The sequence below is a fragment of the Panthera onca genome, chromosome A3 (assembly GCF_046562875.1).
Source record: "Panthera onca isolate mPanOnc1 chromosome A3, mPanOnc1 haplotype 2, whole genome shotgun sequence".
Lineage (NCBI taxonomy): Eukaryota > Metazoa > Chordata > Mammalia > Carnivora > Felidae > Panthera > Panthera onca.
This window is the reverse complement of record NC_138341.1, coordinates 110,845,479-110,860,181: the sequence shown is the minus strand read 5'-3', so window position 1 is coordinate 110,860,181 and position 14,703 is coordinate 110,845,479. Positions and strand designations below refer to the sequence as shown.

At 46.4% G+C, this 14,703-nt stretch overlaps 1 protein-coding gene across 2 annotated transcripts in view; it reads left to right on the top strand.

Annotated features, from left to right (window-relative positions):
• The window catches only part of EBF4 (EBF transcription factor 4), a 58,220-nt gene that overhangs the window by 33,337 nt on the left and 10,180 nt on the right, over nt 1–14,703 (top strand). The gene's annotated exons all lie outside the window — the stretch shown is intronic.

Here is a 14,703-nt window from a genome sequence, read left to right as displayed (position 1 = left end):
TATATTCTGGATATTAATTCCTTATCAGATACATGATTTTTAAACATTTTCTTCCATTCTGGTAAGTTGCCTTGCACTCTATTGATTGTGTGTCATATTTGTTGAGATCATGTTTAATTCGGTTTAACATTGGTAGAAATGATAGCTTTATGATGCTAAGTCTTGAAAGGATCATGTAAAATGTAGCTCATTTGTTGTATGAGAGGCAATAAGGAGGGTTGTTCAAGTCTCCTATTTCCTTGTTGATCTTCTGCTTAGTAGTTCTTACCATTATTGAAAGTAGGGCACTAAAGTCTCCAAGTATTATTGTTGAATTATCTGTTTCTTCCTCCAGTTTGGTCATTTTTTGTTTCTTGTAATTCAGAGCTCTATTATCAGGTGCATATATGCTTATTATTGTTATTTCCTTCTGGTAGATTGACATTTTAACATAAAATATCTTTCTTTAAGATCTTTATAACAATTTTATCTTAAGGTCTATTTAGTATGATATTAATAAAGTTGCTCCAGCTCTCTTTTGGTTAGTTTTCTTGATATATCTTTTCCATCCCTATTTATTTTCTATCTTTTGAACATAAACTATGCCTTACATAGACATCATATAGTTGGGTTATATTTTTTAATCTATTCTGCCTATCTCTGCCTTTGAATTTGAATATTTTTTAACATTTATTTATTTTGAAAGGGAGAGAGAACAGGGAAGGGGCAGAAAGAGAGAATCCCAAGCAGGCTCCACACTGTCAGCACAGAGCCTGATGTGGGGCTTGATCCCACGAACTGTGAGATCATGACCTAAACCAAAATCAAGAGTCAGGTGCTGAACTGAATGAGCCACCTTATTTGAGTATTTAATCCTTTACATTTAATGTACTTACTGATAAAGTACAATTTATGTCTGCTATTTTGCAATGTGTTCTCTCTATGTCATATTTCCTCAATTCCTCTATTACCGCCTTTTTTTGTGTTAAATTGATATTTCCCAGTGTACTGTTTTAATTCCATTGTTGTTGTTACTATATTTTTAAGTAATTTTCTTAATGGTTGTCCTGGGAATTAAGGTTAATATCTTAACTTAAAACAATCTAGATGAATTTAGATGAATAGCAACTTAATTTCAACACGTACAAAAACAATACTCCAATATAGCTCCACTGCTTCAATTCTCCTTTGTTATATCATTGTCAATCATGTTATGTTTTTACACATCATAGGCCTATCAACAGTTTTATAATTACTGATTAATGCAGTTTTCTCTCATGGATTTATTTTTTAGAGCAGTTTTAGGCTTACAGCAAAAGTGAATGGAAAGCACAGAGTGTTCTCATATACTACTTGCTTCCCCCATTACAGTTTTCTGTTAAATTAGGTAGGAAGACAAAATAATTACAAAAATACATTTATAATGTCTTTTATATTTACCTGCATAGTTACTTTTACCAGTGCTCTTTACTTCTTCACATCAAGTAGTATTACTGTCTTGTCTCCTTTCATTTCAGACTGAAGGAATCTAATGTTTCTTATAAGTAGATATAACTAACTTCAAGAAAGATCACTAACAAGTGATAGACTCTCTCAGTTTTTGCTTATCTGAAAATGTCTTAATTCGTCTTTTATATTTAATTTTTTAAAAATGTATGCTTCATGGGGTGCCTGGATGACTCAGTCAGTTAAGTGTCAGACTCTTGATTTTGGCTCAGGTTATGATCTCATGGTTTGTGGGTTCAAGCCCTGTACTGGGCTCCATGCTGACAGTGTGGAGCCTGTTTGGGATTCTCTCTCTCCCCTCTCTCTCTCTACTTCTCTCTCTCAAAATAAATAAATAAACTTAAAAAAATTTATGCTTCATGTTTGAAGGATAGTTTTGTTGGATATAGGATTTTTGGTTGACAGTTGTTTTCTTTTCTTTTCTTTTTTTGACAGTTGTTTTCTTTAAGCACTTTGAATATGTCATCCCACTGTCTTCTGACCTCCATAGTTTCTACTGAGAAGTCATCTAGTTTATCCTATTGAGGCTTACTTGTAGGTAATGAGTTGCTTCCTTGTTGCTTCCCAGATTCTTTCTTTGTCTTCAGCTTTTGACAAATTTGAGTATAATGTGTCTACATGTGGATTGCTTAGAGTTCATTGAGCTTTTTGGATGTACATAATAAGGTTTTTCACCAAATTTGGGAAGTTTGGGGCCATTATTTCTTCAAACATTCTTTCTGCCCCCTTCCCTTTCTTCTCTCTTGTTCAGACTTCCATTAAGAATATATTAGTATGGGAGTGCCCAGGTGGCTCAGTTGGTTGAGCATCTGACTCTTGATCTCAGCTCAGGTCTTGATCTCAGAGTTGTGTGGTCAAGCCTCATGTTGGGTTCTGCAATGAGTATGAAGCCTACTTAAAAAGAAAAAGAAAAAAAGGAGGGTTCCTGGGTGGCTCAGTTGGTTAAGCGTTCTACTTCGGCTCGGGTCATGACCTCACAGTTCATGGGTTCAAGCCCTGCATCAGGCTCTGTGCTGACAGCTCAGAGCCTGGAGCCTGCTTTGAATTCTGTGTCTCCCTCTCTCTCTGGCCCTATGCCTCTCATTCTCTCTCTCTCTCAAAAATAAATAAACATTAAAAAAATTCTTTCTTAAAGAATGTTAGTATGCTTGATGGTTTCTCACAATATCTTAGGGTCCGTTCATTTTTCTTTTTTCTTTCTGCTCCAGAACTGGATGATCTTAACTGACCTATCATCAAATACACTGATTTTTTTTTTCTTCTGTCAACCCAGATATGCTGTTGAGGATATAAATTTTTCATTTTAGTTTTTCTTCTCAACTCCTGAACTTTAAAAAAAAAATTTAAGTTTATTTATTTATTTTTAGAGAGAGAAAGACTCAGAGAGCATGAATGGGGATAGGGTGGGGAGAGAGGGAGAGAGAGAGAATCCTAAGCAGACTCTACACTCTCAGCAGTGATCCTGATGCAGGGCTCAAATCATGAACCATGAGATCATGACCTGAGCCAAAATCAAGAGTCTGATGCTTAACCAACTGAACCACCCAGTCCTCAACTTCTGAATTTAAATGTGCATATATATATATATATATATATATATAATTTGTATCTCTTTGTTGATGTTCTCTAGTTGGTGAGGTATTCTCAAACTTTTCTTTAATTCTTTAAACATGATTTCCTTTAATTCTTTAAACATTTATGATGGCTGATTTGAAGTCTTTGTCTAGTAAATCTAATTGTCTTCAGGGACAATTCCTATAGACTGCTTTATTTCTCAAGCATGGACCATACTTTGCTGTTAATAATTCTTTGTTGAAAATATAATGTGGAACCTGGAAATCAGTTCCTCCTTCCCAGTGTTTGTTGCTATTAGTGATTGTTTATTTACTGAATTTTGCAGACTATTTCTATAGTTTTGTCATGTGTGGCCACTAAAGTTTTTGTTCAGTTAGCTTAGTGGTTACCTTATGAATGGACAGGCATTTCCTAAATGCCTTAAACCAACATGTCTTCAGTCATTTGCCAGGTCATTTGCTGTGTGTGTACTGGGACATGCCTTCAGTGTTCCAGCAATTTACAACTCTGACTTAACCTCTACTTCCTGCTTGTGCAGGTTTCAGGATCAACCAGAGATGAGAGGCTAGGGCCTTCTAAGATCTTTCCTGGACATATACATGGCCTCCTAGATCTCCAGGGATATATGAAAGCTTCTCAGAGCTCCCTATGAACTTCTCATTCCGCTTTTTCCTTTAAAGTTTTTGGCCAGACAATTGTTTGCCCCAACTAGTGTCATTGCCTCCAGGAACAGAAATGTTAAGCAATTGCCAACTGTTGTTTTTCCACAAACACCCTGACTATAGGGATTTTCCCACTAAACAAGCTCTGGGTCAAGTCAAATCACAATTCATGTGAATCATGTTATCAAAAAGCTGCCAGACAGTTGTCTGGGAATACAGATTGTTGAGAAGCTCCAAATCTAATCTTTTCCTTCCAGTGACTTCTAGGCTGCTAGTTTTCCCAGCTACCCGGGTTGCAGTGCGCTGTTTTTCAAATCTGCAGAGCTGGGAAGATGGGGATGGGGATAGGGCAAACTAAAATACTACAAAGATCTCTGTCGTTACTAAGAGCCAGCCATTTCTCTTAAATAAATACTGCTTGGATTGTGCAAAACTTTTGTTAACTCCCAAAGTTCTGAAAAAGTATAGTTCAATAGTTTTTGCCTGTGTTCCTCTTGCTTTATCACGGAACAGATTTTTGCAGTTCCTTTCTCTGCAATTCTCAAAGTTCCATCTCTACAATTGATTTTTATTATTATTTTTAGAGAGAGAGTGCAAGTGGGGCAGAGGGGCAGAGTGGGGGGGAGAGAGAGAGAATCCCAAGCAGGCTCCATGCTGAGCACGGAGCCTGATGCAGGGCTCAATCCCATGACCCGAGGATCATGACCTGAACCAAAATCAAGAGTCAGGCAGACGTTCAACCAACTGAGCCATCCAGACACCCCTACAATTGATATTTTTAATCTAAGTACAGGATTTTATACTGTTCCCTATTAAAAGTGATTTGGGGGCTTTGGTCCAGCATTCATCCTGTCATAGTAATTCTGACCCTTGAATTCTATCATGAATCAGTGAGCACTGTGAGGCAGGCGCTGTAATGGATGCTTGGGAGAAAAGGAAAGTTTGAACAATGATTCCTGCCCTCTGGGAGCTTATAGAGCAGTTGAGGAGACAAAACAGAATTGTTTAAGCCTTTATATAATGATAAAAGGAAATAGAGATCAAGGCAAAACTTTAAGACAAACACTATCAATAGAACTTCCCGCAAGGATAGAAATATTCTGCACTGACCAATATGGTAGCCAATAGCCAAAAGTACCTATTGGCCACTTGAAATGTAGCTACTATGACTGAGGAATTAAATTTTTGATTTTATTTAATTTTAATTTATTCAAACTTGAATGGCCACATGTGGCTACCTTATTGGACATCACAGCTCTAAAACTAAATATTTCCTTGATTGGCTTGGTGTGGGAGTGGGTGGGGAAGATTCCCTCCTGTGGGAAGCCTACAATTCTCCTCCTCTGACTGCCAGAGGAGGACTGGAGCTATGGGCTGTGAACACACTCTGGCATGTGGTTGTGCCTGGTGCACAGTGGCTATTGTAGTGATACTGTTGAAACAAGTTACATCTGGGCCACCTGTCAGAAGTAAGCTCTAATCTACCCTGTTGTGGGTAGACCTCAATTTCTATGTCAGGCACAACCTGACAAATGCAATTGATAAGAAGGTGTTGTGGGAGCTGCGAAGAATCAGCTCTTTCCTCTTTAACCCAATGGTCAATGCAACATTCCATAGCCACAAGACAAGCTCACGATAGTGCCCATCTCCTTCCACCCTTTCCAGTGGGGTCTCTTTGCTCTCACACTGATGCTGCAAACACAGGCTTCTGTCTGGGGCCCATCCTGGTAATTCTCTTTGGGGTCCTGGAACCTCACTGCTGGGTCAATGCTGAGGTAGGACTGAGGGTCCCCTGCAGAATGAACTGCACTTCCTTCCCCCACTCCACCCCTTTCAGAGCTGGGAACATCTGAAGGAGAGAGAAGCAGAGGGGGTTCATATGAGATCCCCCCATGAGCCCAGGGAGTCATGTCAGCTGGGATGCCAATCACGAGAACAAGGATCCCCAAGCCCCCCGACTCAGAACAAAGACTGAAGACAAAACGTCTGGGCAGCTAAAGCTGAGCTCAGGTTCACAGTGGCCCCCATGCTGAGGCATGAGTAGAGCTGGGGACAGTGCCCCCAGAGGATATTAGAGGAGAGAAGTCACACATGAGGAAGTCTGGGGGACCATAATAGGTGGAGTGGGAGAGATGGCTAGCAAATAAACTGTCTGCAGTTTGAATGATTAATCCTCTCCATAAAGTGAAGGGCTATTCAGAGTTGGGAGACTCAAGCCAACGTGGAACGTCTGGCCAGATGACTTGGAACAAGGCCCCATCTCCCTCAGTTTCCTCACTTGTAACAGGAAGCTGACTCTCAACCCACCCGAAAGGGACGTTGTAAGTTAAGTAAGATGTGCTTATGCAGTGCCTGCCACAATATCACTTCTTATCCCCACCCCACCCTCATCCTGATTGCCCATCCCAAAGAAGGAGCCTACACAGCACCAAGAAAGTCCACCAGAGCTAAGGAAAAGCTTCCTGACTCCGGCCATAGTCAGAGGTGAGCAGGAGGGGAGTGTGAGCCTCTGCCAGGGGTCCTGGGATGTCTGGGGCTGGAAATGGAATCGTCTCTGTACAGGAAGGGCGCAACACTCAGCCTCCTGTCCTCTCTGCCCGGGGCCGCTCGGCACGTTAAGGAAAGTGCCAGGCCTTGCCGACCCCCAACCTCTGCGTCTCACGTGATCCATAAATAGGAGGTGCCAAAGTTTCTGGGAGCCTGGCTCACCCACCCAAAGCCAGAAGAACATACAACTTCTTTCCTTCAGTCTCGGGACCCCCCCCCCCCTTCATATCCCCAAGTTACTTAGAGGCACATCTCCCTCTGTGGATTCCATCTGCCTGTCCATCCGCTCAGCTCCCCATCCTTCCTACCTTTCCTCCATCCCTGCTCCTCTTCTGTTCTTCCCTTGGAGTGTACCATCCTGCATTCACAGAGGACTTCAAGGCTGAGGGGACATGCAGGGCACGTGTGTATATGTCCGTGTCCACAGGGGCGCAGATGGGCTTCACGCTCAGGTGACCCCTTGTACCTGCTCCAGCCTGTCCCTGCTGCTCCATGCGGGGTGCCCAGACGCCTGCCTTAGCAGCCCCCCGCATCCCTCGACCCCTCCCCTCGGGGAAGTGGAGTCACCACCACTCTTCTTGGGCAGCTGGGGGCCCCTTAGCCGGCTCTCTACCACCTCCCCCGCTCTGCTCAGGCCCCATGCCCAGCCCTGAGGTTTGGAGAGCCTAGTAAGTGCCCTATCAACATGTTAATCAAATTACTTAGGAGCTAAAATTGACGCTGTTCATTAATTATACAAGATTATGCTAATTGTGCATGCAAATGCATGCAGGGGAACAGAAGGTGTTCAGGCGCATGGTGGGCCATTAGCATAGAGGATGGGGTGCGGGTGCATTGGCATGCTAATGTATGCGCCCCGGCTATTTATAGTCCCCCAGCCCATCTGCGCTGCAGCCACCTCTGCCCCAAGTAGGGATCATGGCAGGGAGGCCAGGTCCAGGCCTGGCAGGTGGCTATGACCCTAGGGACACTTGGCTTTGGCTGCTGCCCCGGGCCGAGATCAGGAAGTAGTGTGGGCCACCCCAACCTGGGCCTGGATTATCCCACCAACCTCCTCCCTTACCATCCCTTGTCTAGCCTAGGCCCTTTGGCGCCCACTTCCCTGGAGGTAAAATGCTTCCGAATGCCACAGCCAGTAAGGCCCCCTCTGCTGACTCCCCATCACCCACAGGGTCCGATCCCACGGGATTTGGGATCTCCTCCTCCATCTCATCAGGTACCACTGGGAAAGTGTGCCCTACATGCCCCCTGTCCCTTGGCAGGGCTGTTTATCCCCTCTGCAAGAAGGGCCCCTGCCTCTTACTCCTTATCCAGGGAAAATGCCTCTGGTCTTTCAAGGCCCCAAATGCCCAAGATCCAATGCGACCTCGAGGACCCCCTTCCAGAGTGAAGGCTTCGGCTCCACTGGACAAGTGATCTAGCATGCCCTCTATCTTATTGATTATACTCCAGGTTTCTCTCTTTCCTGCTGGATTGTAATTTCCTTAAGACTTTATTTACCCCTAGACTGCACTGCCTGACGCATGTAAGGTGTTTAATACATCTCTGTAAATGGGTGTATTGAACGAATGAGGGAATGAAATGAATGGGCCAGCCACCTGTATCCTCCTCTGTCCTTGAGCGAGGGGTGGGGGGCGCAGGGAGAGGCAGACGATGAAAACGGTGGAGGGCACAGATCCTGCCCCAGAAGGTATCTGTTTCTTCTGAGGCTCACGAGCTCAAAGGCAAGCCCTTTGGAGTCAAAATTAGCAGAGGATTCCTCCACGCCCCATCCCATCCCAGGTTCTAATGCTAGCTTTGGACTTGGAAATACACACCTAGTTTTATTCTACACTTTGTTTCCAATCTACTTTCTTTCCCGAGGTAGTCACAGGACGCTTGTTTTGAAGACCCTGGCCCAGCTCCCGTATCCATTCACATCACTTCCTCTTTCTTGATCTGTACAGTCCAATATAGTTGGTAGCCATGAGCCACGCGGGACTATCTCAGTTTAAATTAAAAATGAGGGGCACCTGGGTGGCTCAGTCGGTTGAGCATCCGTCTTTGGCTCAGGTCATGATCTCGTGGTTCGTGGGTTCGAGTCCCGCGTCGGGCTCTGTGCTGACAGCTCAGAGCCCAGAGCCTGCTTCCGATCCTGTGTCTCCCTCTCTCTCTCTGCCCCTCCCCTGCTCATGCTCTGTCTCTTTCTCCCTCTCATAAATAAATGAGCATTTAAAAAAAGAAATGAAACAATGGGGCGCCTGGCTGGCTCAGTCAGTGGAGCGTGGGACTCTTGATCTCAGGGCTGTGAGTTTGAGTCCCACATTGGGTTGTAGAGATTATTTTAAAATAAAAATAATACCTGACTGTTATTATTACTAAGGTTAATAATTACTTTCAATAATACCATTACTTTAAAATAAATAAATAAACTAAAATGAAACAAAATTTAAAGCAGTTTTTCAGTCACACAAGCCACAAGTCAAGTGCTCAATGGCCACATGCGGCTAGTGGATATCATTTTGGGAAAAGCTCTCCTGGGCAGAATTTGTAATCTACACGTTCGTTCCCTGCCTCCTGACAGTGCTGTAGTTACAAGCGTCCTGGGGCTCAGTCTGGCTCTTTCAATGACTATCAGCTTTCTCTCTGGAAGTGGGAACATAATTTCTGCTCTCAGTGAGTCTCTCATGGGACGCAGGGAGGGGAGAGGTGGGGCAAAGCTGTGCGACCTGGTTTCCTCGGATGGGATTCCTAGAAGCAGAGCTGGGGATGGGATGCTTGTGAAAGGGGTTTATTGGAGGAGAGCTCTAGGAAGAGAAGGAGGGGAACAGCATTCACAGGAGAAGCTCAGCAAGCAGACGCTCTCAGCTGGAGTCTGGCACCAGCCTGAGCCTTCGGGGAGTTCCGGAATGGGAAAAGCACAAGGAGTTGGTCCTCCGCGTGCCGTCAGTCTCTCTTTGGCCGTGGGCTGGTGCAGGGCATATGCTTCTGGCTGGCGATAATTCGAGGGTAGTGGGGGCAGCCACGAGCCCTTTGACAGGCAACACCCACAGCGGCCAGGGGTGGGGGAATCCAGCAGCCCACCCTGTGATAGCCGGACCCTGTCTTCCACCGAGTGGTTCCATCCCGCTCTGCTTTCCACCCCCCTGAGGACCGAGAGTTTGACAGTGGACTCACGTCAGTCACCTCCACATTTTCCTTTGTCAGCTGAGTCTTTTCTGAGCAAAGTGCCAGGGAGCTTTCCTTATGCAATAGCGTCACCCCTGAGAAGTTACGTGGAAGTCAGGTGTTTGCACCGGAGCCACATTCAGCCCAACCTTTGCTTCCGTGGTAAGGAATATTCCTTACCAAGGAAGGTTCGTTTTCAGTTCATCTCAAGTGGGTTTTACAGGGAGGAATAAAGAGCATTTCTAGAAACGATTAGGAAGGCTATACTACGTTCAGGATGTGTTAAGGTAGGTGTTCGAGTGAACTGCTCTTACCTTCCGTTTAAATCACAGGCGCCTAGGGGCGCCTGGGTGCCTCAGTTGGTTGGGCGTCCGACTTCGGCTCAGGTCATGATCTCGCGGTCCGTGAGTTTGAGCCCCGCGTCGGGCTCTGTGCTGATAGCTCAGAGCCTGGAGCCTGTTTTGGATTCTGTGTCTCCCTCTCTCTCTGACCTTCCCCCATTCATGCTCTGTCTCTCTCTGTCTCAAAAATGAATAAACGTTAAAAAAAAATTTTTTTTTAAATAGATCACAGGCGCCCAAGTCATGGTGTATCATTACTACCCTTTAATTGCCTCATTAGCAGGATGACCACTGTCCACAGCTCTTCTTCTGGTCTTTTATTAAACTGTTTAAAATTTTTTTATTAATTTTTTTTAGAGAGAGCACATGCGAGCATGGGGGGAGAGGCAGAGGGGTGGGGGGAGAAGGAGAATCTTAAGCAGCCTCCACGCTCAGTGTGGAGCCCGCCGAGGGGCTCGATCCCATGACCCTGGGATCACGACCTGAGCCAAAATCAAGAGTCGGAGGCTCAACTGACTGAGCCACCCAGGGGCCCCCTTATTAAACTTTTCATAAGAGAGAATGTTGAACATCTAGGCAGAATAAAATAATGAACCACGAGTACCCTTTACTGAATTTCAACAGGGATCAACTCTTGGTTCATCTTGTGCAGCTGGTCTTTAATCCCGAGCAATGGTCACCACAGCCAAAGGCCCCAAACTAGCAGCAAGGGGACCTGAGTCTCCTTTGCAACCTTGATGAATTCGTAACCTTGAGGAAATCCGCACGGAATGACTGGCTGTGTCCCTGTACAGCCTGCCTCTCAGGGCTGCTTTTGAAGGAGGCTTACTTGCCAGCCTCATGCCTGGGGCAGTGTCAGACTCTGAGAGCCCCAATTAGAGGGAATTTTCCATGACTCCTGTCCTTATCAGTGGTTCATAGAGCCCTGAGCTCATATCCAGACTTTGGCGTTCGCTGTGACTTTGTAGTTGATTCCTGCTTATCCTCAGTTTTCTCATCCGTCGAGTGGGAATGATCGCAGACCTACACCACCTCAGGGTTATGAGAGGATTAAACAGGGTCATGATGAGCCAGACCCCAATCGATAGCAAATATGAGTCAAAGTGACCTTCCCCTAGAAAATCAGATAACTTTTAGGCGGCTTTGTTCACATAATACTCTAGAGCAGCATAAATATAACGCGAGCCACATATGTAACTTTAAATTTTCTAGTAGCCTCATTTTATTTATTTTTTTTTTAATTTTTTTTTTTGAGGTTTTATTTATTTTTGAGACAGAGAGAGACAGAGCATGAACGGGGGAGGGGCCAAGAGAGAGGGAGACACAGAATCCGAAGCAGGCTCCAGGCTCTGAGCCGTCAGCCCAGAGCCCGACGCGGGGCTCGAACCCACAAACCGCGAGATCGTGACCCGAGCCGAAGTCAGACGCTCAACCGGGTGAGCCATTCAGGTGCCCCGTTCTGGGTTTTTTTTCTAAAATAAGCCATTGAAATTCAATGCGTATTTTAAAAACATCTCAACTCAAACCACATTTCAAGTGCTCAATGCCACATGGGGCTAGTGGCCGCCCTATCGGATAGGACAGCACTAGAGTAGTGTGTCTCAAATTTTAGGAGACCTCAGAATCACCTGGAAGGCTTATGAAAACACAGATGGCCAGGCCCCCCCTGAAGAGTGTCAGTGGGTCAAAGGTGGGGCCTGAAGTTCTGTATTTCTAGCCAATTCCCGGGCTGCTCCTGGTCCAGAAGGCACACTTTGAAAACCACCGTTCCAGGATGAGTTTGAAAGGACTCATAGTCATCACTGTGCCTTATTTTCAAGTTATGGGTGATTTTTCTTAACACCCCTGAGGCTGGTGCGGGGTTAGGGGGTACACTGTGGTAGCAGCAGGCTCTCTGGGGGTGTTTGCGTTGGCTCGGCCCTGGCTGGCTGGGAGCAGCCTCGCGGACTACCTACCATTGGCAGTGGGTGAGATTCACCAGCTCTACCACTGCTGGCATTGACTGTGTGCATCTCTGAGCTACAAGTTCAGGGGGAGGGGAAAGGAGACTGACCCTCAGCACCCCCAGGGAGGGCCCAGGCCTTGTGTGGCTGCTTCCTCCTCAACACCACTCTCTGCAGGTAATGCCAACCAGGCTTAAAAACAGGAAGGCTCTGGGGCAGGTCTGCATAGATGGGGGTGCACGCAGGGCCCCGGGGGGGCTGCGGGAGGGGCAGTCCCTGAACCTAGAATGGCCAGAAAAGACTGGCCAGACAGGGAGCGGGGACTGGTATAGACCCAAGGGTCTGTGACTTATTTCCGGAAGTGAGTTATACTGGAAAGAGAAAGGATGGGAAGACGTGCTGAGCAAGGACTGTGGAAGGGCTGAGGGGGCTTCTTGAGGAGGCAGAGGGGACGGGACCCTGCAGGAAGCGGCAGTGAAGCCTTGGGAGGTCGGAAATAAAGGATGTCCCAGAGGCTGTCCCTGGAAGGTGCCTCAGCAGCCATCAGTTGCTATTCTCCTGCTTCTCGTGGTGGATGGAGGTGGATGTTAAAGATGCAGGAAATACCCCAGGCCACAAAGCGAGTCAGCGCCTCGGCCAGAACCCACATCTCTGGGCCTATCTCAAGAACCCTTCCTCTGGGGGCACCCGGGTGGCGCAGTCGGTGAAAGCGTCCAACTCTTTTTTTTTTTTCAATTTTTTTTTTGTGTGTGTTTTTATTTATTTTTGAGACGCAGAGAGACAGAGCATGAGCAGGGGAGCGGCAGAAAAGCGTCCAACTCTTGATCTCAGCTCAGGTCATGATCTCACAGTTCGTGAGTTCGAGCCCCGTGTCGGGCTCTGTGCTGATGGTTCAGAGCCTGCCTGGGAGTCTGTCTCCTCTCTGCCCCTCTCCGCCACTTGTTCGTTCTCCCTCTCTCAAAATAAACAAACTTAAATTAAAATGAAATGAAGAATAAAAGAACCCTCCCTCTGGATTCTGTAGGCCTGAGAGTGGAGTTGGGTGCAGCGGGCACATGTGCGGGTGTAAGGGAAGTGTGTGTCACTCCCAAGCCTGCACCATCAGCGATATCCAAGGGCTGGCACTCACCCCTTCAGGACAGGGACTGTTCCTGTCCTGGTGTTCGCCCGCCTCCTTCTAGCGCCTCGTAAAGCACCTCCTCCTCCCAGCACCATGTGGGTATGGAATTTAAAAGTGGTCTGCACCATGTCATGGAAATGCAGGGTGTGTATAAGGTGATTACTGTGAGCATAGGGGTGTCTGCACGATGGGGTGTCTTATAGGGATAGAGGGAACCATTACTATGGCAAATAATGTGAAATCGACGGAGTGTCTATACTCTGCAGATATGCTGTTCGGGAGCATTTGGGGTGGCCTAATGGGGTATAAAGGGCATCTACACTGGGCTGACTATTGTTTGGGGGCATTTAAGCTGTGTGCATGCAAGGTATCCTGTAGGGGTGAATGGGGGGTGTCTACATGGTGGATATGCACTGTTTGGGGTCATAGGAGGCATCTGCATCTCTGAATGCTCTGCAGGGGCGCACAGAAGGTCTACACTACATGAAACTATTTGGGGAGGTATTCACGGTGGATGGAAATGTGTGCTGACGTAACGACCCTATAGAAAGGGAAATTAAAGGGTTTCCAGAAGGATATCCACTGAGTGGGGGAATGTGACAGGTGGTAAGGTGTCAGCAGTGTAGACAGAGGCAGGGCCTGGGGGTAGGTGCATCTCCAGGTAAATGGTGCCAACTCCCAATGAGTGGCTGCCCCTTGGGACACCTCTGTTCCAGGGGTGATGCCCACCCCTACCAGTACTTGGGGATTAGCTTTTAGAACCTATAATAAATCTTCCTCTGAATGTGAAGTTCATGCTTTGGAGTTGGAGGCAACTCTAAGGACTTAAGTGGAGATTCAGATTTGGGGTTCAAAACCCTGGGGGTTGGGTGGTACAATGAGGCAGCACACTGGCAGAACCCATGGAATAGCCCAGGAGGCGGGCTACATGCCAGGAGCTGAACCCCTGCAGACGTTAGCCCTGCAGGCTGTGGTTTGGAAAGGACGTCTCCCCGGACGCTCACAGGATCCTGAACGGGCTAGGGCAGATATTGAAACATTCTGAGTTCACTAAGGGCACCAATCCAGAGCATTATCCTTGATTACCTCGCTGGTGGATGGCAAAGCCGAGGCCCCACCCTCCCAGCCAACTGCCTGAAAGGACCAGAGGACCAACTTCTCATGTGTTTTCTCTAAAAATCAGTCTCATCAGGGCATACACTGTGCTTTTTTTGTGATTGCTGTGTGTAAAAAAGAAGGTACTCGTTGTGTATCTGTACGGCCTCGGGTCTGACAGGTACGCTGCGGTATGTGATGGGTATAGGCTCTGCCTGATGAACTTTTTGCTATGTGTATAACAGATGTAGAACACATGCAAGGGAGATCTGTTTGGGGGGGGGGGTGTGCCATGGCAGGGAATCTGCTACGTGTGAGCGAGATCTGTGTGCAAGAGGGATTTGTTTTGGGGGGGGGGTCTGCTGTGAAGGAGGAAGGGTGATCTGCTTGCTCTATGTGATGACTGCACAGCATTTGCTGTGAGTGTATTTTGGGTAATCATATACAACACAAAGTGGTATATTAATATATACTTTCATATTCTTCCTGTGCATCTACTGTACAGGATGGGCATATGCTGCACGTGATGGGTATAGACTCTGTGTGTGTGAGTAGTATACCATATGTGTATGATGACTATAGGCTATATGTGGAATATGTATCATATATGCTCTCTGAAGGATACCCTGAGTATAGTGGGTATACCCTGTGTGCGACGGCCATATTTTGTAATAGTATATCGGGCATATGCGGTATATATAATGGGTGTATTATCATGAGTATACGTTGTGTGTGTTAGTATACTCAGGAGGAGGGATGTGCTGTGTGAGGTGAATGCACTTTTATGT